Below are 25172 nucleotides of genomic sequence, written 5' to 3'. Positions count from 1 at the left end.
AATTAATTATCTTTCAGAAACTGTTGAAAGTGCATGTTATCACTATTGTGTACAATATGGCATGCTCCTGACTGCAATGACATACCTCTTACAATGTGCACTTTTTGGAATCAGTGACTGACAGGTGGATTTTTACACATGTGAGTTCCCAAATGAGCAAGAATGTCTTTAAAAATGCAAAAAAAGTTATTAACTGTACCATTGTAAGACATCTGCTCATAACCCCTGTTATTGAACAAACTGCTTATGATTATGCTTTTATGTGGAACGTCCAACAAATGGATGCATATGCTTTATAAAAACTGTAGACATAAGTCATATTAAATGCATATTTCATGCATATTTCATTATGCTTCTGTCTAAAGAAAAAAAAATGATTACAGAGACTCGTCCTCAATGTTTGAATAGCCACTTATTTGTCTTCAATATTAAGATGTTTTATATGGCATATAATGGCAGATGGGAGGATTGTTCGGGAAACCTGCTTGAAAACAGTCATTAGTTTTGTAATTACAATTTGGTGTTTCTAGTGGCGCAGAAAATTACACACAAAGCTTTAGTTCATGGTGAATGAAGTGAAGTAGCACAGTATATTTAAATAATGTATGGACTTTTCTAACTTTATTTAAAAGGATAGTTGAGATGGACTAGAACGTTCAGAAGAAAATGATTCAGAGGTTGCCCTTTCATGGCTCAGATTTTATGTAATAAAAAAATGTTTATGTAATTTTATGCAATATTATTTATGTATAAAAAATGTATAAAGAATTATATAATCTATTTTATAAATTGACATGTTACACAAAACAGAATATTATAAAAAAAGAAAGAAAAAAAATAGCGTTCTGCCTGCAAGTCTATGGCACCATAAAATACATTTATAATACATAAATACATAAATAAATAAAACACATTAATTTAAATTTATACAAAACATTTTTGTATTTATAACATTCTATTTAAAGAAAAAAATGGATGCCTATTATTATATTGTTTACTGCAGACCTTAAAGCTTTTAAGCAGACCAATCAGGCGCAGATATAGCGAGAAGATCTTCGATTGAGTGGGTCCAATTAGCGGATCTAGTTAAGGATCCCTGACATGTGAATCAGCAGAGCTGTAGTGATTGGCTGATTGGTGTTACATGATGTTTTCCATAGTGCTCTGGGAAACTCCGAGACAATACTAGAGAACAGACGAGTCACGACTCCAGCAGATCACCCACCATGTTCTCATTAGAGGAAGCCTCTGCCTCCCACACACAGGGGTGATTATCCATCTCTCTTCTTCCTCAGAGCTTCCTCTCTTCTTGTACTCTTTTCTAAGAGCTTTCTTTCTATGTCCTCTTCCTCCTCCTTCTCCTAGATCCTCTCATTCAAACTCCCATTTCAATTCAGATCTTTTTTGGGGGGGTTGAGATTCTCTCTCGGTCTCTTTTGCTGTACCCTAAAGGGAGCTGTTAGTCGAGAAATATTGTCGTTTGATCATTTTCATCTTACACTCTTTTTATGTACCGATTTTTTTTATATCAGTTGCAAGCATTAAATAGTTGCTAGCCAATGAAAAAGATTCAATAGCTTGAAAAACTGAATTAATTAACAGAAATTATAGTGATCCTCACTAATAGTATGTGTAAGAATAGCATTGGCCCAAATAGAGAGTCCTGTGGGAGCCACGGGAGAAAGTTGTATGCCTTTCATATCATTTTTCTTAATATGCTTCTCACGTATTTATCAAAAGAAGAGAAGACACTCGACAGAAAATTCTCTAGTCACAGAATTGCTGTAAATCCAATCAAACTGGGCACGCATTTCTTTGTTAGTTTGTAGGACGCCAAATAAGCAGGTGTCAACATTCAGGATGAATCCTGACAAAACAATCCAATGCAAAGGAAAATATTGCCTTATAACTGCAATAAATACAGGTTACGTTTGGTTGCTACTTAATGTCCAATGTAAAATCTGAATCCTAAAGCAAAACCAGTTTAATAATCATATTTCTCCCTAGGCTGACGCAAATGAAGATATGTGCCCCTCTATTACAGAAAAGCCACAGAAAGAAAACCCGAGCCCTGAGGTAATCAGCCGGTTTCTGATTAAAAGTTTTATCATAAAAAGTTTCATCATCTTGATTTATACTAAAGCTTTTTTTGGTAACCTGTCAATGTTGTGATGTATGTTTGTTTTTTTGTTTGTTTTGTTTGCTTTTTCATGTAAGATGACATTAGATCAATTCACTGTGGTGTTGACATTGGATTCTTGATCTCCAACACGTCTCCCACCTAACAATCCCAATTTCTTTGTTAGGACAGAGCAAGGTCAGACTGGATCAAACCAGAAAGATATCCATAAATGTGCTAGACTCCAGTGAAAGAAAAACATCACTGATCACTTCACTCCAACTACAGCACTTTAAAACTGTTCATACGTAATTAAAAGAGGAAGTGAACATTTAGTGAATATCCAGTAACATTTTACAGTAAAGTCACATTTGTTAATATTAATTAATGCAAACATAAACTTACAATGAGCAATATATTTTTACGCCATGTATTAATGTTTGTTGACATTAGTTAGTAAAAATCGAATTGTTCATTGTTTGTTCGTGCTGGTTCACAGTGCATTAACAAATACAACTGTATAAGTAAATGTTAAAATTAACATTGACTATGATTAATAATACTGTAGAATTATTGTTTTTGTAAAGTCTTACCAAAAATCTTTTTCAAACACTGATTCTTTATGCAGGCCTCATTTCCCGTTATGAACCCTCTCCAGTCTGCAATTGGTTTATCACTTTAGCAGTGAACACTTGTGTTATCAGCATTTCATTTAAATTAGTTTAAATGTCATTTTACAACTGATAATATATAAATGTATAGCCACCTGGGTCATGGTTCAGTAATTTCCGACAGTCTCAGTTTTGTACATTATTATTGCCCCGTGACCTTATGAACACTGATCTAATGTTTTAATGAGTGCTAATGTCCACTCCATTGTACGTGGTGTGAATGCCAGTCTCTGGTAGTGTTGTGATTCTAACCAAAGGTAGTCAATGAATGACTTATAATGAATAGGCCTACATTGAACTCTTTGTTTAAAATCTTTTTCTCACCCTTTTCTTTCTTTTATATGAACACATTCACACTTTCTCAAATGTTATACAAATTGGCCACCGACAAACTTATCTTTCCTATTCCCTTGTCTTTATAAAGGCGTCTCGATGTCCTGTAACACGGTACCTGCGTCCACTAATTAGCCCGACCCACAACATTTAGCCCATTACCGTGTTGCATACAAGGAGCCTAATAATACCTTGAGAAATGGGTCTGTTAGTTTTATCATTTTTCTCAATTTAGAGTTGATTGGCTGGTGCGGGACCCCTGAAAACATGCTATTTAAATCTGCCATGTTGCTCATGCATACTCATTTCTGTGTTGTTTTTGTTAGCCCTACTGGAAGATGTTGTAACTACACCATTTGGATACAAAACGTTTATTTGTTTGTTTTCTTGCTTATTTATTTGTTTTTGTATTTATTTATTTGCTTTATTTATCTTCTGCATTTTCTTTTTTGCTTTATTTATTTATGTTTAATTTATTTGTTTGTTTGTTTATTTACTTGCAAAAGCTGGAAATAGACTTTTCCCCCCTTCCTTGTCTGCTGCCTTTCATGTCACAGTCAGATAATCTAGAATTTGAGATTATGTGGCTTCTTTTGAGTCTCGGCTTACAGCCTGAACTAGTAGCCCTATCTACTGGGTCATGCCAACCAGCCAAACTTTGACCTCTTTGTTGCATATATCAATTTAATAGAAACAAGCAACCTTCATTCTCTCCTCGGGTCAATTTGACCCAAAACTCATAAAAAAAAAATGATTGGAGTTCATCGGAGTGGTCCAAGATCCTAGGATTTTTATCCCACTTTAACGAATACACACACACACACACACACACACACACACACACACACACACACACACACACACACACACACACACACACACACACACACACACACACACACACACACACACACACACACACACACACACACACACACACAAACAAAATTGACTGGATTCGAGGAGTTTATGTGGTTGTAATAAAAAAAGTAACAAATCCTTCCCTCACATGATAAGTTGACCCACATAGGAATGAATGGAATGCGAGGAATGCTTCAGAAATACTAGAAAAACCAAAGAAAAATGCTACAAAATTCAAACTAAAAATGATAAAGCTTTAACAAACAAATATTTTATCATGTCTGTATGTGTATCTGAATACATACTGAAGAGATAAACTCAAGAACTGACTTTAGGACCCAGCAGAACAGCACATTTGTTGCATATAGAGCTATAAATCCGTCAAGAATCATAACATATCACGATATACTATTTGTTTTTCCACAAGAGGTCAGCAGCAACAAAGCAGCAACAATGTGAGAAGAATGAAGAATGAGAAGAATGCGCTTCAATTATATTATTTATTGATACAATCTAGAAATTTGAGGTATAAAAATAGAAAGAAAATTATTATAAAAATTCAATGATATATATTTATTTGTCCAGAAAGCTCATATTATACACACACACACATACATATATACACACATATATATATATATATATATATATATATACAATTTTAGGGCTATATATCATTTTTGACCCACGAGGTAAAGATTTGTTACAGGATGCGAGGGAAGGATTAAGGTTAAATTGAGTATTTTAAACAATTATATTGGCTAATATGGCAGTTCAGATTCACTTTTCCCCTCCATTACCTACATACCTAGGTTTATCTTGTCAAGGTAAGAACCATTAGCAATGAAAGTTTTTTATTTGTTGTGAAAGGTCGTTGAGAACAAGATAAGATGAAAACTTCACTGATCCCCCTGGGGAAATTGAGACTTTACTAAGACTACAGCAATAAAAGACAAACAGCAGCTTCAAAAAGCATTTGGACACTTTAGCAACACTTAAAGACGTGTGAATGTCACTGCATTAGATATCAAAGCAAGTAGAATTTATTTTAAAGATAGCGCAAGCACAATTTTTTTCTAACGAGCTTGTTAAGTTTAAATAATAAAACAACCAAGACAAAAGAGGGATAATTTCATCTGCATAAGGCTATACTTGCATAGGGTGATTACGTATAGCAAATCTTAACTCTTTCCCTGCTAGATTTTTTTTTTTTTAAGTTGCCAGCCAGCAGCAGCATTTTTGATAATTTTCACAAAATGCTCATGGTCCCCAGAATAATATGTTGCAGGAATATCTGAACATGCAATATCAAAAGAAAGAACAGACAAAAAATGATTCAATGGCGGGAAAAGAGTTGCTTGATTGCTTGTCTCGTCACAAAATGTAAATTAGCCTAATTATTGCCCAGCTCTAATGTGCTAAATGTGACTAAGGAACAAAAATATTAAGATATTATAAACATTCAAGTGACGATATTATGCTTTTACAGATATTACCTTTCATGTATAGTGTGCTATATAGTTGTTTGTGAATGCAAAAGGACTGCAGAATTTAAAACTTTCTAACATCTACTTTGACCCACTATTTTCCTGCTATTTTCTTTGAAGACGCTATTTTCTGTGCTGTCAAAGCAAATCCACTTTGACTGCTTTTCCAAAAGATGATGACTCAGGCTTAACTTGATGTGGCAAAACCGATGGCGTTTCTTACTGTTGGTATCAGTGTGTATCAAGTCTTGAGGAAGCCTCTGGAGGTGAACTTCAGATATGTACTGGTCATTTTATTTCCGACACGAGCTGTAAGCAGTAGACCAATAACAACAGACTGGGCCATCTGACCAATCAAAGCAGAGTACGCTCTCGGAAAGGAGGGGTTTAGAGGGACTGAATCCTTTATCGAGCCATTTCAGACACTGTGAGAAAACAGATGATGCTGCAATGTATATTAAGAGAAATTTAAAACGTTTTAATTTTTATTTTTACCATGAATGCATGTAAACCTATTTTAGGAGACCTTCAAAACTAAACGAGGAGTCTTTTAAATAGCATTAATAGAGGCGCTTTAATATTATGAATTTATGTAAAGCTCAATAAATACATTTGACTTGACGTATTTGTCCATAGTTTATGTTGTGAACTACATGAACTGAACACTGATCAGTAGGATGCTTCTTGACTGATTTGCTTCACTTAAAACACATATCAGTTCTGCTTGTTGATTCAGATTGGTTTAGTCCGGTTTCAAGAAGAAAGATTAATGGACAAGCCTTCTGTTCCTAAAAAACAATTACTTGAGGCTTGAATTACATATTCTTATTTCTCCGGCCAGAAAGAAACAAATGGAGGTGGAGGTCCTAAAAACAAACAGGCACTGTGTTCTCAATGGCATTTAAGTTATTTTTTGCATCTACAGAGATAATTTATTGAAATTTCAATGTGATGGCTGGAATGGAATACTCATCTGCTCGCAGCCAAATCTCTCATTACAGAAAACAGATACGATCGAGCATTTGCCATCCCTAAAACTGGCCATAGCAGATTTTATTTGTGCCTCTCGGCATTGTAATTAATAGTTCAGTTTCCCAGGCCTTTGTGAGAGAGTGTAATTACTCTCTTTATGGCAAAGGCGATCCCTTATGATTGTCCGTCTCTCTGTCTTTCTCACAAGTATTGAAAGCTTTTCAGGCACAAATTTTGCAACACTAAACAATCAGCTTTAAATACAGCAGTTTCCAAATAAAAGCTCTAAAAGCAAAAAAAAGCAAATCCTTCGTGGGACGCTCTCGCCTCTGTTTTGCTGATCTCATTTAAGGCACATCTATTTGAAGCGTGAACGGCAGAGAAAACAGTATGCACGCCGTTTCTGAGCTGTATTTGGCTTGCTGGCTGTTTGCATTGGAAGACACTTTCTTGTGCCGCCCGTGGTGCTGTAGCGGGACCCCAGAGAATCTGACGGCGGTCACATGAGCAGCTTCTCTCGTCCCTGGAGGTCTAATTACTGCTGGCTTTAGAGCACTGGTCAGGCTGAGCGCTCCGGGTCTTCTGCCTCGGATTAGTCAAACACCACCTGAGAATTAGAACATGATCTAGAACACTGCGATCTTTCAGGCCATCTTTTTAGGTGTCTTCAAGGATGAACATTTAAATAGAAATGAGCATAAATTGTGAATAGTGAATGGAGCAGTCTGACTCATATGAGATGTCACATGAAGTGTGTCTGCACATGCCTATTGGAATTATGAAGGATATAATATGTGTGAAAAATATGAGATTTTGAAAATTGAATGTGGCAAGTTCTGCAAACAGCTTGTCTTGCCTCAGAGAATTATGGAATATGGATTTATTTATTTAGTGCTGGAAAAACAGCAGAGCTTGTCACCAGTATAAAATGGCCCCAAAATGCACATAAAAATGTAAGAATGTCATTAATGAAATATCCATCGTACAATCATCTGAAACAAATGATACACAAATACAAAATATACAATATTTTGTATTTTCACTTAAATTTTAGTTTAATTAGTAATTTTGTCAGTACTTTTGTTATTTGTCATTTTATATTACATTTATTTATATATATTTTTTACTATTTATTTATATTTTATTAGTTTTAGTTCAGTTTTATATTTTTTTATTTACTTCCAGTTAGTAGTTTAAGAGCATTTCATTGCATCATTTTATGTTATTTCAGCTTTATTGCAAATTAAAAAAAATGTTTTTAGTAGTTTTAGTTAACAAAAATAACCCTTATTTCAACTGGTTTCAATTGAAGTTTGTTCTGGTGAAATTTTTAGTGGATGTAAGTTAGTTGACAGAAATAGTTCACAATATTAGCAATTAACATGCTATAATACCTTCTGTCAAGCACACACCTTACACACCAATTATGAAATTTTACACTTCTTCAAAGTTTTCTTGTAATTTCATTAGTAAATGCCACTTGGTTTGTTACTTTGTTACTTTATGTAATGTTTTTGTTGTTGTTGTTGTTGTTGTTGTTGTTGTTGTTGTTGTTGTTGTTGTTGTTGTTGTTGTTGTTGTTGTTAAAGGTAGGGGAGGCACTTTCAGAGAGGCTATAGCAATCAGCAAAAACTTTTTTTTTGGTCCTGAGACTTTTACTGAAGATATGTGCGTTTTATATATGTTTAGACCAATTATATTATTGATTGCTATCAAGATGTGGTTTATGCAAAATCTTTCATGTTTGAATGTATTAACATTTTATTCTTTTTATTGATGTCTTTTATCAATAGTTTTTCTGTGTGAATTCTATATCCTTTTTCTGCCTCGTTACTGTAGATGATTTTCCCTGTCTATGTTATTGATTTCTTTGAGAGTTTTTTTTCCTTCAGCCTTGATTGCATGATGTTCAGTTCCATGTTAACAGTGTATCTGTTCTTATCTCTGCAGACATGAGATAATGCAAGATCTGCTGTATTGCAAGAACATGGAGTCCTAATCAGATCTGCTTGGTACATCTTGTCTATAGAGTGCATCCTTAAATGGTTGCAAAAGTATAATAATAATTGTAATAGGTACTTTACCTATAGTCCCTTATAGTCCCTTGGGTCCCTATTTCCCTTATCCTATATGTAATATAAAATGTTTAGTTTCAGAAGACTCAGGGCTTCTTTCTTGTCTCTCTTTCCGTTCCCTATACTCACAAACTTCATCTGTTAGATACAACTTTGGATTTTATTATTATCTATTGACTAAGATAGATTTATTTTTCTATCTTATCTTGAATCGTTTTTCATATGCACTTGATTCATTTGTTATTACAATTTTTCATTTTATTTAATAATATTTCGTATTCCTTATTCAAAATCTGATCTCTAACAGAATCAATGCTCGTCTGCATGAATCACACTAAATAAAGATGTGAAGAGAGTTTCAACCAGTATAACAAAAAGTGTTTATGAAAAAAACAGTTATGTAATCTACCCAACTTGTAAGTGTCGTTTAAAATGTCCATATAGGTTTTGTCTTGATTGATTGCCTAACCCATGATTGTTCTGGTCCACCATCTTGACCACCACCGAAATAAGTCCTATCCAACCAAGAAAAATATGGAAATTCATTCTGTTCTATGCTGGTTCAGTTCTAATGTGTGAACTGATGCCGCCTTTCATGCTGCACTATATTCGTAAATTTGTCTAGTGTCTGAGAGACTCACATGTGTTCATATATTACATTGTGTACGTCAGGTGTAAAGGTCAGTACCTGAAAGCAGTGGATCTCTGAATGCGGTCCATCAGCTTTTCTGTCATTCTGGCATAGCTCATAACATCCATCAAAGCAGCTCCAAAGGCCACCGCACAAGATCTCACACACTCCTAATGTCCTCAAGAGGGGCAGGACGAGGCTTTCTGCTCAGCATCGCAATGGAAAATACTGTATCGTTCCTAGCCTTGCGGATCTATACCTTTGAATATCATACAGTCTGATTCACGTTTCAGCTGATTTTGTCTCGCATAGATAAAGGTATCATTGGATGCCACCCATCGCAATTCCTTTTAATGTGATGTCACAGGGGGTGTAAATCTGAAATTGATGATCCTACAATAATAGGCCGCATACAGCAAAGTGCTACCTCATTCAAATAATGACACAGCAGTCTCTGCAAACAGTTACACAGACAATACTGAAGAGATGGCTGAAAATGATTGTTTAGGTCCATATTACATCCAAAACCATCAAATCTTTGTAGCATACATTCTAAAAAAAAAAAAATAATTCAGTGGCTGTGTAAAAATCATAATATGCTACCCTTAATAAAATCCCTGAATATCACTTAAGTGATTGTTTGAGTTGGACATGCCAAAAAAATAAGGCCTAAAAATCCAACAGTTCATTTTGCCTAAAATGTACATATATTATTTACGTTGTTCACAAAAAGAATGTAGTATCTGACTAACAAATTATACTATTAAAATAAAATATACCTAATATTTTTGTAAAATTTCCAGATACTTGAGAATGATGAAATGATACTGATCAATTTCATGAACCACAATTATTACTTATTTCAAATCAATTTTATTAATCTTTTATAAAAGCTTTGGAAATTGAGTATGTTGGACACAATTAACGATTGTGCATAGGAGCATAGTGAGCATCGATGCTCCCTGGTTTTTACGGTGCATTGTGGGATTTTTTAGGGAGCGAATGCTCCAGAGGAAGGATTTTTATAATTCAGCCCGTATAATGGCCGACTCCCTGATCAGTGCCCTGAATACCGAACTGGGGAGCTGTTTGAGATTGAGTTCAGTTTGTTCGGATGATGTGAACACTGTTTTGCAAACCGAACCTGAGTCTGCAAAAAAAAGGTGGTCTGGAGTACGGTTCATGTCAACTCCTGTACAGTTCGGTGCTGATTTGAATACAATCATACTAAATTGTGGAAGTGAACCGCTATTGATGATGCATGATATAATACAACTGTGATTTCATGTGTGTTCTCACTCACATTCCTGACAAGTGTGACTGATGCAGTGCAAGCAGAGAGAATGCATATCTCATTTCTGCTGGACTCCTGTGTTCTTTAGAACATTTGCAGTAGGGTATATTTGCAGCAGATATACACCGTAATGTGATGACGCTTTGAAAAAATCAAAGGTTCAACATTTTTGTGTGTGTGTGTTTTAGTGATGTTAGCACATGTAGTTGCTCTACTGCTAGCTAGTAGCTGCCATTTTTAGTGGATTCAAATTAAATAAGTTCACATGAGTAGATCATAGTTTAAGTAGGCCAACCATATAAACGTGACTTGATTTGTAACAATTTATTATAGATATTTCTCTTGCTTCCATTAAACATCTTGGAGATTTCACAGAGCCGGTTGCAGTGCTTCTTTATTCATGAAAAATATATGCAGTGTATAATATTGCATAGCATGTTGGAACATTTCTATGATGCTTTCTAGGTAGGAAAAAAATATTTTATTCTGACCAAAACACAAAGTTTTACGTCTTTCCTTTATGTTAATGGTACATTTTACAGCCCTAAACTTACTATTCCATCTAATAGTAGTCAAAGCAAGAATTGTCCTGTCATTTCAAATGAATATTGGATATTAGTTTCCAGGTCACACCTCACTTTTCTCTTGTACTCTTCAGTCTGCAGGTCTTGACTCAAGTTTGTTGTTGTTTTTCTGTTATTTTTGCTTTCAATCTGAAGAAGTCGGACGGCATTAACAGCAAGGCTTTTGAATTATTTAGAGTAAAATGGTTTTTATGCTCAAAGGTACGTTTTATTTTTCCCTCGAGTCATCCATCTTGCTTCCAAATGGCTTTTGCCTGAACCACGAGGGTACCCAGCCATACATCCAGCAGGAGCCATCTTTCTCGAGGAAAGCTCACAGTCACTTAGCCCTTTCACGTGTGCATGCTCGTAAATATCATTAAACAAGCCTGATACCCGACAAATGCAACAATACATGCATGACCTATCATGCAAGCACTTAAAAACAGTATCAAATATTCATGTATGAAAATGATTGCAACTGCTTTTCAAATTCAAATTTGCAATGAAAGATGGCAGGTGACTCTATAGTTCTTTAGATTGTCGATAGGGGAATTCCTCAAGAATGAATTGAACACAGTTTTTTTAGCGACTGATTCAATTATTCAATTATGCAAAAACACAGCAACAAAATCTGAGGGGAACCGGTTTGCACGGCACAATACCCTGTTGCAGGATGATGTTGCTAGTTTGAGTACCTGCTTTCCAAAATCTTTGCATTTGCTCTATGCATTTGCTGTTGAACTCTTTGTGAGTGAATGCAGAAGTTTCTCAGAGGAACGCAGAGGTTGCGAGCGAATGCAACATTTATCGGGGGAACGGTAAGTCTTTGCGAGAGAACGCAAAAGCATTGCAATATATTTTTCCTCCAATCCCATATTTTTTAAACCACCATGTCCCTTTAGGGGCTCTGCATTTTTCCACTATAAAGAACCTCTTGTGCAATAGAAAGGTTTTATGTATTTAAAAGCTTCATCAACCATAGATGCCAATAAAGATCCTTTACTTTTAAAGTGCAGCACTTGGTTTTTTAAATGACATTAAAAACTCATAGTGCATCGCTATTCCAGTGCATTTAGTCCCTAGTTACACTAAATTGCCAGAGCAATTCAAAAAGCCATTTTCTTGTTTATGTATGGGTTTTGATGGCTAAGCTGCACATCAACAACTACAGTGGACACTAGTGCATCATCTTGTACACTGCCACCAAGTGGCAAGCCATTGTATTTGTATTTTCTTTTCTCAAAACTAAGATGGCTGACAGCCATTCAGAAATGCCAAGTTGCTCCGGAATATCCATTCATTCCCTTGTTGTAACTTCAAATAACATCTAAGGATTCACATCATTGTGAAATTTTTCCAAGTATTCATTTTAGATTGGAAAGAAATTCTGATTAATCATCTGTCCATTAAGTTGGAAATCATGCATCACTGGATATTTTTCAGCTACAATTCATACAATTACTGTGACTCTTGTTCTTGAAAATACTTCATCTGCAATAACTCTTTTGGCTGTAAATAAATGTATTTGTGTTACTAGAATGTAATTTGCAGTTACGTCAAAAAATAATATAATTATGTTATGTATGTTACTTGCAATGCGTTACTTGTTACATTAAAAAGGTAAATGATTATGTAATGCACGTTACTTTTAATATGCACGTTACATCAAAAAGTTGATCTGATTACGTAACGCATGTTACATGTAATGAGTTACTTGTTACATCAAAAAAGTTATCGAATTACTCAGTGCACGTTACTTGTAATTAGTTACTTTACTCGTTACATCAAAAAGTAATCTGATTACATCATAACTGAGTTACGCCCACCCAACACTGCTCATTTCAGATGAGATTGAAAACACCTGATTTTAGCCTGAGGTTTTCTCAGAGAGGAGAGCTACGGTATAAATGTGTCTTAATTAGAGTGATCAGCCAATAAGGGGAAATCAAAATACTCTGCTTTTCTACATGAGTTGGGTTTCCACAGAGTTGTACCTTCACCGGTTGTAGAAATCTTTGATGGAATCATGTCCTCATGTTCTGGTATCGAAGACACACAAAGTTCAATTTGTATGAAGTTCTCCGTCTGCTGGCCAAACAATATATATTTTTTATATATACTTTATAGTTTTCACATGATTCTATATTTTATCCATTGGTTTGTTAACACAGTATTATGTATTTATTACTGTATTATATTTACAATCATTTAAAACCAAAAGTGCATACTGTCCACTCAAATGGACAACCTAAAGTCTCTTAGAAAAATGTGTACAAAAAATTTGTTAAAATTTTGTTTTTCGTGCCCCAGGAGCAATAAAAACACACAGAAAAATTCCTGACTGAGGGTGGCATAATTCATGCATAAACGTGCTTTTTAGTGAATTTCCCCTTTTCAAATGTGCTTAAAATTTGGTTTAAAAAATGCATAAACCGAGATATCTAGTGCCTAAACACAGCGAGATCCTGAATATATTATAGAATATTGATTTTGTTTCAAGTGAATATGAGAAGGAAATTTATACAAAAGAAGAGCTCTCTCTCTCCATCTCCCTCACATCTTAACCAAATTTAGCTGGTAATATACAATAACATCATCTCGTCAGGCAGTTCTCCTCCTTCGAATGGCAGCCCTTAAATGCTCTGACATAAAATATCTGTCTGCTGCAATTTCATCCTTCCATTTGTAGCAACTATTCCTGAAGAAACAGAAGGAATGTCGTATCACAATGCCAGACAATCAATTAAACAGATTCAGTCCCTTCCACTTTTCCTTTCCGATACAATGAGCAATTTCATTCATTTTTCAACAGGTGTGTGTCGATTCCATCTGTAGCCAGTTGGATGTTAATGGTTACTCATTAGGGAATCACATTATAATTGGTTCTTGTTGAAGTCAACATGAAACAACATTTGCAGCAGGAGTGGGAAACAATTAGAATTTAAGAGCTGGCTCTTGTTCAAATCATGAGTTGGAATGACAAGAAGAGCAGTTTACTGAATTATATTCAAATAAATTCAACAAAGTCTAAAAGCAGAGGAGTTCATCAGTCCAAAAGAACAAAATGAGCCAAAATCAACTTGATTTCAATAGTATGCTCTTCCATTAAAAATGATGAGATTATATACACACTACTGTTCAAAGACTTGGTGTTGGTAAGATTTAATGATCACCAAGACTACATTTAATTAAAATACACATTGTGAAATAATATAAGAATTTAAAATAAAATATATTTTTTTATTTGAATATATTTTAAAATGTAATGTATTCCTGTGATGCAAAGCTGAATTTTCAACATCTTCAATGTCACATGATCCTTTAGAAATCATTCTATGATGATTTGCTGCTCAAGAGACATTTCTGAAAACAGTGATGCTGCTTAATTTTTTTTATTTGTTAAACTGATAATGTTTTAGGATCCTTTGATGAACAAAAAGTAGAAAGAACAGCATTTACAAAACATACATCTTTACTGTCACTAAGTAAAAGTATTCATTTCTTTAAAAAAAATTACAAAAAAACTAGGTAACACTTTATTTCGATAGTCCACTTTATACATTCTACTAACTATAAGTAACTTTGCAGCTACATGTCAACCGACTCTCATTAGAGTATTAGTAGACTGTCTGCTTAATATCTGCTAACACTTTATTAGTAACTTAGTAACTACAAGTCAACTTGTTCTACTAACCCGAACCCTAACACCTAACCATAACCATAACAGTCTTCTACACTCTAATGAGAGTTAGTTGACATGTACTTGAAAAGTTACCTATAGTTAGTAGAATGTCTAAACTGACTATCGAAATAAAGTGTAACCAAAAAATATATTACATATAGCTGTTTCTTTTTATTACATTATAGAAGGCATTCAACTTTTAACCATCATGACATTTTTAGGTGACATATGTCAAAACATTAATATATTTCGATGAAAGATTACGAAGATAAACTACTTTTTCTTTAGGATAACATGTACTGTTGTTCATGCAAATAAAAGCAATTTCAATTTCATGTTCAATTTCAGACTCTGAACTTCTCCAGCATGAGGTAAGCGTGTTTATGTATGTATGTATAATATATATATATATGTGTGTGTGTTTGTATGTATGTATGTGTGTGTGTGTGTGCGTGCGTGCGTGTGTATATATATATATATATATATATATATATATATATATACACATACATACATACATACATATATATACAAACAGGTGAAACTCCAAAAATGAGAATATCGTGCAAAAGTTATAATTTGGATTATGGCTTACAGCTTATGAATACCCCAAATTCAAAATTTCACAAAATTTTAATATTGCATGAAATCAATAAAAAAAAAGGATTTTAAATACAGAAATGTCGGCCCTCTGTAAAATAATATCATGCATATGTATATAGTTATATATACTAAATATATTAGTTTAACCTTTTAATTTGAATTACTGAAATACACAAACTTTTGCATGATATTCTAATATCCTTTCCGTGCACTTTTTATTTTATTTGTACCGATCTCAGAGGTTTGAGAATAAATTATTTTCATAATTAATGCTGATTCCTTGAGAAATTTATTGTGTACGCTTGAATGCTTAATGCATGTATCATGTCTCAAAGGAGACTGGATTGTTAGCATTGCCCAGTTAACCCCTACTGGTAGATGCTGGACTCACTCCATCTGGATCCAAAAAACATCTTTCTCCTTTGACAGCTATTTAAACGCAGCTGTATAATTCTGGCAATACCATAGGTATTTCATTCACATATATATTGTAAAAGATTTAACAGACTCTAGTGGACTTACATTTGTAGTAATACCAGCCAATCAGCATCGTGATGTCACATTCCAGCCGCTCCAGACTCATTAGTTGCTTAGTCACAAAGTATTTTAACAGAAAAAAATGACACACATTTGACACATATTAGAGTTTAACAGGTGTAACATTTGTAATGTTTGATCCAGAATCATTATGTCATTGTCACTACTCTAATGCCACCCAACCTTGGGATCACACGAAAAATTTGCGCTCTCTTTGCGGCCTACAGTGGACCATCTAAAAAAAAAAAATCCTCCACACCACTCAGATAGATAAAACCTCTCCTCAATCATCTGAAAAATGTCAGAGACTAAAACGGCTCATTAATAGCTAAATGAATCACATAATAAAGCCCCTGGCATACCGCCTCATGCACCACTATACGTTCACGTCATCTTTATTGATCCAGCTCCTGAGGGTTGATCTACAGCACCGATCTAATTGTGTTCAGTGAAGAGTTTATGGCGTTTGCAAGGAGAAGCATCTATTAAAGGCTGCTTGGCTAGAAAGCCACGTGACGGCCTGTCAACAAAGCCCTGAGATGAAATGGTGCCTCTGTCATTAAAAATAATAGCAACAGAAGAGTGGAAAGAGGGAAAAAAAACAGCCTTTTATATTCGATGAAAATCTAGCTTGCAAGTGAAGAGACAGAGGCTATACGGCGATAGACAGAAGACATAACACCAGAAAACACAGCCACAAAGTGCTAATTAGAGAAATCGAACCCTTGTTCAGAAGCCACATTTGAATATGAGACTATTAAAAGGGATCCCTCATTCCCACTTTGTCACTTCCACAATGCACTGCTGTTGCGAATGAACAGTGTCTGAACAGTGTCAGTACTGCAAGCTGGTGAAGCAGAGCCACACTTCAGCTTTTTGTTTCTGTCACATATTCCTGTTCAACAAATAGTACAGAAAGTCTAGCTGTAATTTTATTAATTATTCTTCTTTTCGTACTTCTGAGGAAACACATTTAGAAATAATTATTGTAATTCTAATGCCAAAGGATGAGATCAATTTGACAATACAGTAAATCATCTCTAGTAAAAGAGGATTTTTTACAGTAGTAAAAGTGACAAATTTTTTTAATTCTTTTTTTTTTTATATACTGTATACTGGAAACCTGTAGCCAACCTAGATCATAAAAATATGTTTGTGCTTCCCTGAGAACAGACTACTCAAATAAAAACACAACTACAGGAATAACTATGATTAGAGTTGTTTGCAGAAATGATCCAGTAAACATTCACTATTTTACCGTGTGAAACACAGGCTACAATTAATCTCCCTAAATGCTATTTTCTCAATTATGCGCATATTTTCACTTACCTACATCAACCAATATATGTTTTACATTTACGCCGGTTCTCTTTGCATCAATTATCTTTTTAGATAAACTCAAGGGCTGTAAATTAGTAGACATAGTTGTGATGAATTTACACTAGTTTAACTGGATTTAACGTGTCACGTGTTGAGTTTGTGTGTTCATGTTTAGAGTTTTATTTTTGACCTGGTTTTCTGTTCATGTGTGAGTTTCTTTGTTAATCTTCTAGCCTGTAAATAAGTTCAGTTCACCTCAGGTCTCCTCCTGTTATTTTCTATGGTTACTGATTGAGTTAGTTCCCTTACGAAGGGAACTCAACGATGCGTCCATCGACGCCATGGGAACGCCCCCAGCGTGACTGCGTCTGAAGCATCTATGTCAACTAGTCCAATGGAAAGAATGAGCGTCACGGGCGGGTGACGTCATGACCAGGATATGATAAAGCACATCCGGTGCAAACCGGCATTAGCTTCTGTTGCCTCAGCAAGCGATCTGTGTCAAACTGTCTGTTATATTTACTGTTGTCTGTCTGATATATATATATTTATGGAAACTAAACAATTGCACAACTCTGTGTTCTCCCTGCTCGCGCTATTTAACGAGTAGGGACACACACGAGCTTTGTGTGATGTGTTTGGGAGTAGAGCATGCGGTATCAGCCTCCGAGGGGGCTGATTGCCAACATTGTGAGAAGCTTTCGCTTCGCATGCTCCGCTCCCGCCTGTCACTTTTCGAGGAAAGTGGCCGGGCTCGCAATTCTCAGGGTGACAGGTCCCGCGTCTGCCGAGGCAGCGCGGAGAATGCATTCCTGTGGATCGCGAATAGGATCTCTTTACGGGGTTGGAGACGGGTCCGCGGATCTTATCTCCTCCCTTTCCACGAGGGATCCAGTGCTCTCTCGCCGGTCTCGGAAGCCCGCGCTGCGGTCTCTTCCGCCCGGGGAGAGAGAGAAATCAATGCTTCAGTGCTCTACCTCCGAGGAGGTAGATGTGCTGGGCATTGAAAGTGACACAATCATGGGGGAAGTGAATTTGCCATCTCTTTCCCCAGCGTATGAGAAATATATATAGCCTATATATATATATATATATATATATATATGATAGTTTATATATTATATATAAAATAAAGTGAATATATATAAAAAATATATATAAAAAATAATAAGCTGGTGGAAGTGTTTACTAAGGCTGTAGATAAATTAAATATTTATGGCCAGCAGAAATAAGGGGGCACTCGTCCTAAAAATAAAATAAATTAAACGAGTTTCCTTCCCTCTATTTTTCCACCTCCATCACGGGGCCTTCCATTTTTCCCGATCTGCACAGCGAGCTGTCTAGATCATGGAAAAAGCCTTACTCCTCTTGTCTTTTAGCCCCCACATTCATGTATATTCAGATATTTGGGGGTTAAGAGGGTATGGCTATACCCCGGGTAGAACAGACGCTTGCGAGCTATCTGTCTCCCGGTTCAGTATCGTACCTGAAGGCGTCGGCTTCTCTCACTAAACCATTAAAGAAAACTATTTTTTAATCTAGTGGGAAAAGCATATATGGCAGTGGGTCTAGCATGGGCCTGCTTGCACACCATAGCAGTGCTACAAGCATATCAGGCTGACCTGCTGCGGTATTTGGACAGAAGTGAGGGAGTTTGGCCCGATGGGGTTTGAGAACTCCGTCGGGCCACAGATTTATCTCTCAGGGATGGCAGCCCTTGTGGTCACTGAGAGACACCTCTGGCTCAATTTGATGGGAATCATAGAGAAAGATACAAGATAATCTCTCCCTCGCTATGTCCAACCCCCTGGGGCTGCTGGGCGTGAGCAGCTCCAGCCGTCTAGTTTCTCATACACAACACAGCAGCCAAAGCCTTCAAAGCAGAAGCCGGATCCGAGGACCGTTCTTCACGCTGAGAAGGCTGCGGCTCAAAAGAAAAAAAGGTCCTGATGTTCACGCATCAGGCCTGTGAGGACAGCCCCGACCGAAGTGGAGCGGTGTACACCTCATTTTACGGTGCCCGTTCCATTTCGGGGTCCTCACGAGACCGTTCTGCCAACCCTGCCACCCTCGGTGCTTCAGGGCGCAGCGGTCTCCAGCGAGTCGCTGATGCTATGCTGCGGCACAGCATCGGTTTCGAGCCCTCTGAGGGGGGCCTTAGAGCGGCCAGTTCAGGTAGTTCCTGCCATTATGTTTCAGGCTCCGGAATTGGCTGTCTCGATAACACCAGAGACCAGCCTCGAGAGGCTGGTTCCCTTAGTAAATTTTCTGGCAGCGTGGAAGCTTCTGCCGAATATTTCTCATTGGGTCCTGCAGATTGTAGAGAAAGGATACAGAATCCAGTTTGGTTCTCGTCCTCCTCGTTACAACGGGGTGCTGCCCACAGTGGTGCATCCCGAGCAGGCTCTGGTAATGGAGCAAGAGGTAAAGGCCCTGTTAGCAAAGGAAGCTATAGAGCAGGTGTACTCACCCGACATTGCGTCGGGTCTTTACAGTCGTTATCTCATTGTTCCAAAAAAGGATGGAGAGCTGCGTCACATACTAGATCTTCGTCTGTTGGAGTGTTTGGTGCTGGAACTCAATTCCAAAATGCTGACACTCAAACAGATCGTGACTCAAATCAGATCCGAGGACTGGTTTGTCACGATAGATCTAAAAGACGCATACTTCCATATCTCCATCCTCCCTCAGCACAGGAGGTTCCTGAGGTTTTCTTTGGGGCAAAGAACACCAGTATCAGGCACTTCCTTTCGGTCTAGCTCTATCACCCCGCACATTCACGAAGCGTGTAGACGCAGCTCTGGCCCCGCCAGGCTGCAGTGTATATGCATTCTGAATTGCATAGATGACTGGCTGATTCTAGCGGAATCAGAACAGTTAGCGGTTCGGCACCGAGGTGTCGTTCTCGCTCCTATGCAGATGTTGGGGTTGAGGCTCAATGCCAAGAAGAGTGTGCTTTCTCCAGTACAGAGAACCACTTTCCTTGGTGTGGTATGGGATTCAGTGACGATGCGGGCCACTCTGTCGCCCGTTCGTGTAGCTGCTATCCTAACAGCCACAAAAGAGCTGAGGCTAGGCCAGTCACGCACTGTAAAACAGTTAGAGAGACTGTTGGGTCTTGTGACAGCAGCGTCCAACGGGATAACTTTTGGCCTGCTGTACATGAGACCTTTACAGTGGTGGCTCAGGACCAGAGGGTTCTCCCCGAGGGGAAACCCACTTCGTATGATCAAGATCACGCGGCGGTGTCTCCGCACCTTGGTTATATGGAGGAAACACTGGTTCTTAATCCAGGGTCCGGTGTTGGGAGCTCTTTGCCATCGAGTTGTGATCTCGACAGATGCTTCCCTCACCGGCTGGGGAGCGGTATTGGAAGGCCGCTCAGCTCAGGGCTTGTGGAGGAGTCATCATCTCTCTTGGCACATGAATTGCCTAGAGATGATGGTCGTCTTCAATGCGTTGAGACATCTCCTCCCAGACCTGAGGGGCCATCATGTGTTGTTCTGGAACAGTGACTGTTAGGCCTCAGGGCAGCAGCGTCCAATGTGATACCCTTTGACCTGCTGTACGTGAGACCTTTACAGAGGTGGCTCAGGACCAGAGGGTTCTCCCTGAGGGGAAACCCACTCCTTACGATCAAGATCACGCGGCAGTATCCCCGCGCCTTGGTTATATGGAGGAAACTCTGGTTCTTGACCCACAGACAACACGTTGGTGGCCTCTTATTTTGGTCCCTCAAGAAATTACGCTGTCTGAGGGCAGTGTATATTCCAGGGGGGGCCAGAATATTGGAGCAGACACCCTGTCGAGGCAGGGGCTGAGGCCAGGGGACTCCACCCCGAGGCGGTGGAGCAAATATGGGAGTTTTACGGCCAGGCAGAAGTGGATTTGTTCTCGTCTCAGCATACGACGCACTGTCCACTCTGGTTATCCCTCACTCAACCAGTCCCCTCGGGGCTGGATGCTATGGTGCAGACGTGGCCGAGGCTACGTCTGTACGCATTTCCCTCCGTTGCTCTGCTCCCAGGAGTTCTGGAGTGAATCCGCCAGGATGGAATAAGCCTATTTAGTAGCACCACCCTGGCCGAGCTGAATTTGGTTTGCGGACCTAATTTTTCTCCTCGACGGACCTCCCTTGGAGGTCCCGATCAGGAGAGACCTTCTGTCTCAGGCAGGGGATGCAATATTGCACCCCCGGCAGGGGATTTGGGAACTGTGGGTTTGGCCTCTGAGGGGGCCCAACTCATAGAGAGTGGTCTCTCAACCGAGGTTGTTTAGACCATTCTAAGCTCCAGAGCTCCCGCTACGAGGAAACTATATTCACTATTTCGAGAGTTTTTCACTTCTTGGTGTTACCAGCGTCAGTGGGATCCGGTTAACTGTTCAGTAAACACAGTATTCGAGTTTCTGCAAGAACGCTTTGTATCAGGTCTATGTCCTTCCACGCTTAAGGTATAATATGTGTGGCGGCCATTGCGGCTTTCCACGCCCTGGTGGGTAGTACATTTTTGGGTCGAGACCCCCTGATCACTCGTTTCCTTCGTGGCACTTTGAGGCTGAGGCATGCAACTTGCACTAAGGTGCTGGCTTGGGACCTTGCAATAGTTCTAGAAGGCCTATCTGGGGCTCCCTTCGAGCCCTTAGATTTGGTCTCAGAGAAGTTCCTTTCTTTTAAGACTATTTTATGCTAGCTATTTCGTCCCTATAAGAGTCAGACCTTCAGGCCCTTTCGGTCCCCACCTGCCTTGAGTGCACCGGGATGGCCAAGGCAATCTTACCCGAAACATGGATATGTTCCAAAGGTGCCTACCATTATTCCGAGGCCTATTGTGCTGCAGGTTTCTGTCCTCCCCCATTTTTCGGACCAGGAAAAGCTGAACCTCTTGTGCCAGTGCGAGCACTGGACACTTATGTTCATCGGACTTCTCTGTCGAGAAAATCCAACCTATTGAGCATATAGATAGTCGAGACTATTCTTCTTGCTTGTGAGTCTTCTGGCCAACCATTTGGTGGTCAGGGCTCATTCCACTAGGAGTATGGCTTCTAAGCGTATTATCTGGAGTTCTCTCCAAGACGTTTGTGATGCGGCGGGCTGGTCCTCACCGCTCACATTCATGAGGTTTTACAGCTTGGACCTGGATGCTGCCCCAGGTTCTCAGGTGCTTAGTGCTTAGTTACAACAGACTGACACTCAGGTACTTGGAATTCTGGCGCTTTGGGTATTCTCGTTCCCATGGCGTCGATGGACGCATCGTTGAGTTCCCTTCGTAAGGGAACGTCTCAGGTTACTATTGTAACCATAGTTCCCTGAGAACAGGGAACGAGACGATGCGTCACCCTGCCATACTTCCTGCATCCCTGTGATCGGCTTGCTTCGGCAATTTTCGAAGCTAATGCCGGTTTGCACCGGATGTGCTTTTATCATATCCTGGTCATGACGTCACCCGCCCGTGACGCTCATTCTTTCCATTGGACTAGTTGACATAGATGCTTCAGACGCAGTCACGCTGGGGGCGTTCCCATGGCGTCGATGGACGCATCGTCTCGTTCCCTGTTCTCAGGGAACTATGGTTACAATAGTAACCTGAGACGTTCTGTTCCGGTGTCGAGGTAATTAGCCCTCTCTCGTATTCTGTCTATTTAAGCCCAGTGTTTATGTCGTGTTTAGTTGGTGGTTCTGTTCCTGATCTAGTTCCTGCTCCTGAGATTTGAATTTATATATAAATAAAGACTGCTGCACTTAGATCCTTTTTCATCTCTGCTGCAACCAACATGTGATATAATGCAGTTGTGTGTACTGTATGTTTTACTCATAAAATATATGTGCTTCTTATAGACACCAGACTAAATTATTTATGCAAAAGATGTTCTTAACTCAGCTCACTTGAAAAAAAATAAATGCTGAAAATGAATAGAATCGCACATGGGAAATGCAAACACTGAACATCAAATGCAAACCTATAATAATTAAATTACATATATCAAATAATGCAGTTAGCAATAATAAACCATAAACTAAGTCCACATTGTATTATTATGCTTATTTATATCTCTGATGAGGGTCGATACTTCGTTTGACAATTGCAAACATTAGATGTTGATAAGGATATGTCGTTACACGCAGAAATATAAGGCAGTTTTAAGCCATTTAGTTCCCCTGCAGTCAGAAAAAAAGTCAGGAAATGTATTTTACCCACCTGAGTGTTTTGGGTGAATTAAGACATCCCTGTGGCTTTTCATTGGGGAGCTGGGATCACCAGAAGAAAGAATGAAAGTTGACCTCAGCATATCTCGATGAATTACCGCACAAGGGTTCACAATAATATAAGAATGTTTTTTTCTTCTAGCCCATACACAACCTGGACGCTGCCATATTTGCGTCATGAACCAATCACATGACCTGAGCCACAAATGCCACGTGAACTCCTTGGAGCAGACAGGGAAAACGATTCATTACACTCCCTGGATACAGAATGCATGTCAATGTCACACACACACTGCCCACATGAGCATCATGGCAAATTAAGTAAAACAAAGTCCCCGAAAATATAAACAATGCTACATGAACAGTGTTTTTTTGGGGGGTTTTACTTGACAGCTCATAATTGCAAGTAGCTATTTTTATAAATTATTCATTAATGAATTACATTTGAACTTTGTCAGTGTAACAATTAATGTAAACTACGGGCCTGATACATAAATATTTTGAGAACATATTATAAAAGCTTTGCATATACTGTGCAGGCCTATTTATGCGTGATTATTAAAAGTGTCTCTGTGGAGGTCATCAGAGAAGCAATTAGAAGTTTCCCTGAGGGAAGTCAGCAAGAGGGACTGAGAGAGCATATAGAGAGAGTTCGAAAAGATCCAGCCGCTTTTGTGCTTTATTCACCATGATGACCTGAAAGAGATAAAGTTTACTTAGTTAAAGTTGTTAAAACCTTCCCCAGCCTGCCAATATTCATGTCATAATGCCACTGAAATTATGTCAAGTGTATGAGAGGTTTGGATGACCTTGTATTGCCCTAATAATATACTTACTGGTAAGGAAATGGAGGATCTTTTTTAATTAGAGTAGAATCAGAACCGAAATCGCGAACTTGCATTGAAAAGAAAAGAAAATCGAACTAAATCTGCAGCAGCAGAATCTCCCCTACAGCCCGTCAACATCGTCTATGGCGACATTAACCATGAAATTTGAGTCAATTTGGTCAATGGCCAGCAGATGGGTGCTGAAGGTGGTAATTATCTTTCTTGACAAGTTTGCATATTTCCCGGCAAGCTCTAACAAGATGCTAACGCTCTTTTGAGAGACCCACTGATGCGAGTTCACACTAACGTCAGATTAATTGGACATTACATTGGCTCATCATCACTGACCACTCGTGGTGTGTGCTTCATTTCACACATACATTGTGCTGATGAAACTTACAGTAGAACAGCAAACCGGAGTATTGCCACTATGCTGTTTTTGAGGCTTTACAATGTATTGCGATTACATCAATGCTAAACATGAGCGGTATGATGGTTAATTTGTTATAATCTTTTACCCACCCTCACAGTTGTTCCATTAAACACAAGAGGAGTTGCTTTGATATACAGAGTGATGTGTCAAAAATAACATAGAAGCAACATTATAACCGTTAGCCCTTTTGGGCTTGCGTTATATCAGAGAAGGGATGGCAAGACGTGATATTAGATTAGGTATAGATAAAAAAAAAAACTAGTTTGCTTTGGTTTACATAGCTATATTTCTGAAGAATCAGACACAAGCTTTATGCTTATAATGTATTCACCAACCCAAAATCACAAATGTTTACATCATACAAAAAAAAGAAACCAACAAACAAGGTAGAAAACAGTAACACATCAGTTACATCAATCATCAAACCAGAAATGTTAACAGTTCAGAGAATCTGGTCTGGAAAAGTGAATGATTCAATTTAGCTGATGTTGAGATCAACATTGCTTGGTAATGGAGGATATGTCCTTGCAAAAGTCAGTGCTTGTAATTTGACAAT

At 38.2% G+C, this 25172-nt stretch overlaps 1 long non-coding RNA gene across 2 annotated transcripts; it reads left to right on the top strand.

Moving 5' to 3' along the window:
- The first annotated feature begins 1158 nt into the window (after positions 1-1158).
- LOC143748545 (uncharacterized) lies at positions 1159-23635 on the top strand. Of its 2 annotated transcripts, none has more exons than XR_013206819.1 (3): positions 1159-1267; positions 2008-2076; positions 23499-23635. It is a non-coding gene; the product is annotated as an uncharacterized LOC143748545 (long non-coding RNA). The 2 variants fall into 2 exon arrangements; XR_013206818.1 differs by lacking the exon at positions 23499-23635 and adding an exon at positions 2307-2467.
- Positions 23636-25172: the final 1537 nt, after the last annotated feature.

Source organism: Siphateles boraxobius, unplaced genomic scaffold (genome assembly GCF_051911475.1).
Source record: "Siphateles boraxobius isolate OS27281-9 unplaced genomic scaffold, OSU_SipBor_1 24, whole genome shotgun sequence".
Classification (NCBI taxonomy): domain Eukaryota; kingdom Metazoa; phylum Chordata; class Actinopteri; order Cypriniformes; family Leuciscidae; genus Siphateles; species Siphateles boraxobius.
Note: the sequence above shows the minus strand (reverse complement) of the source record. Positions and strands in the feature narration are given on the sequence as shown.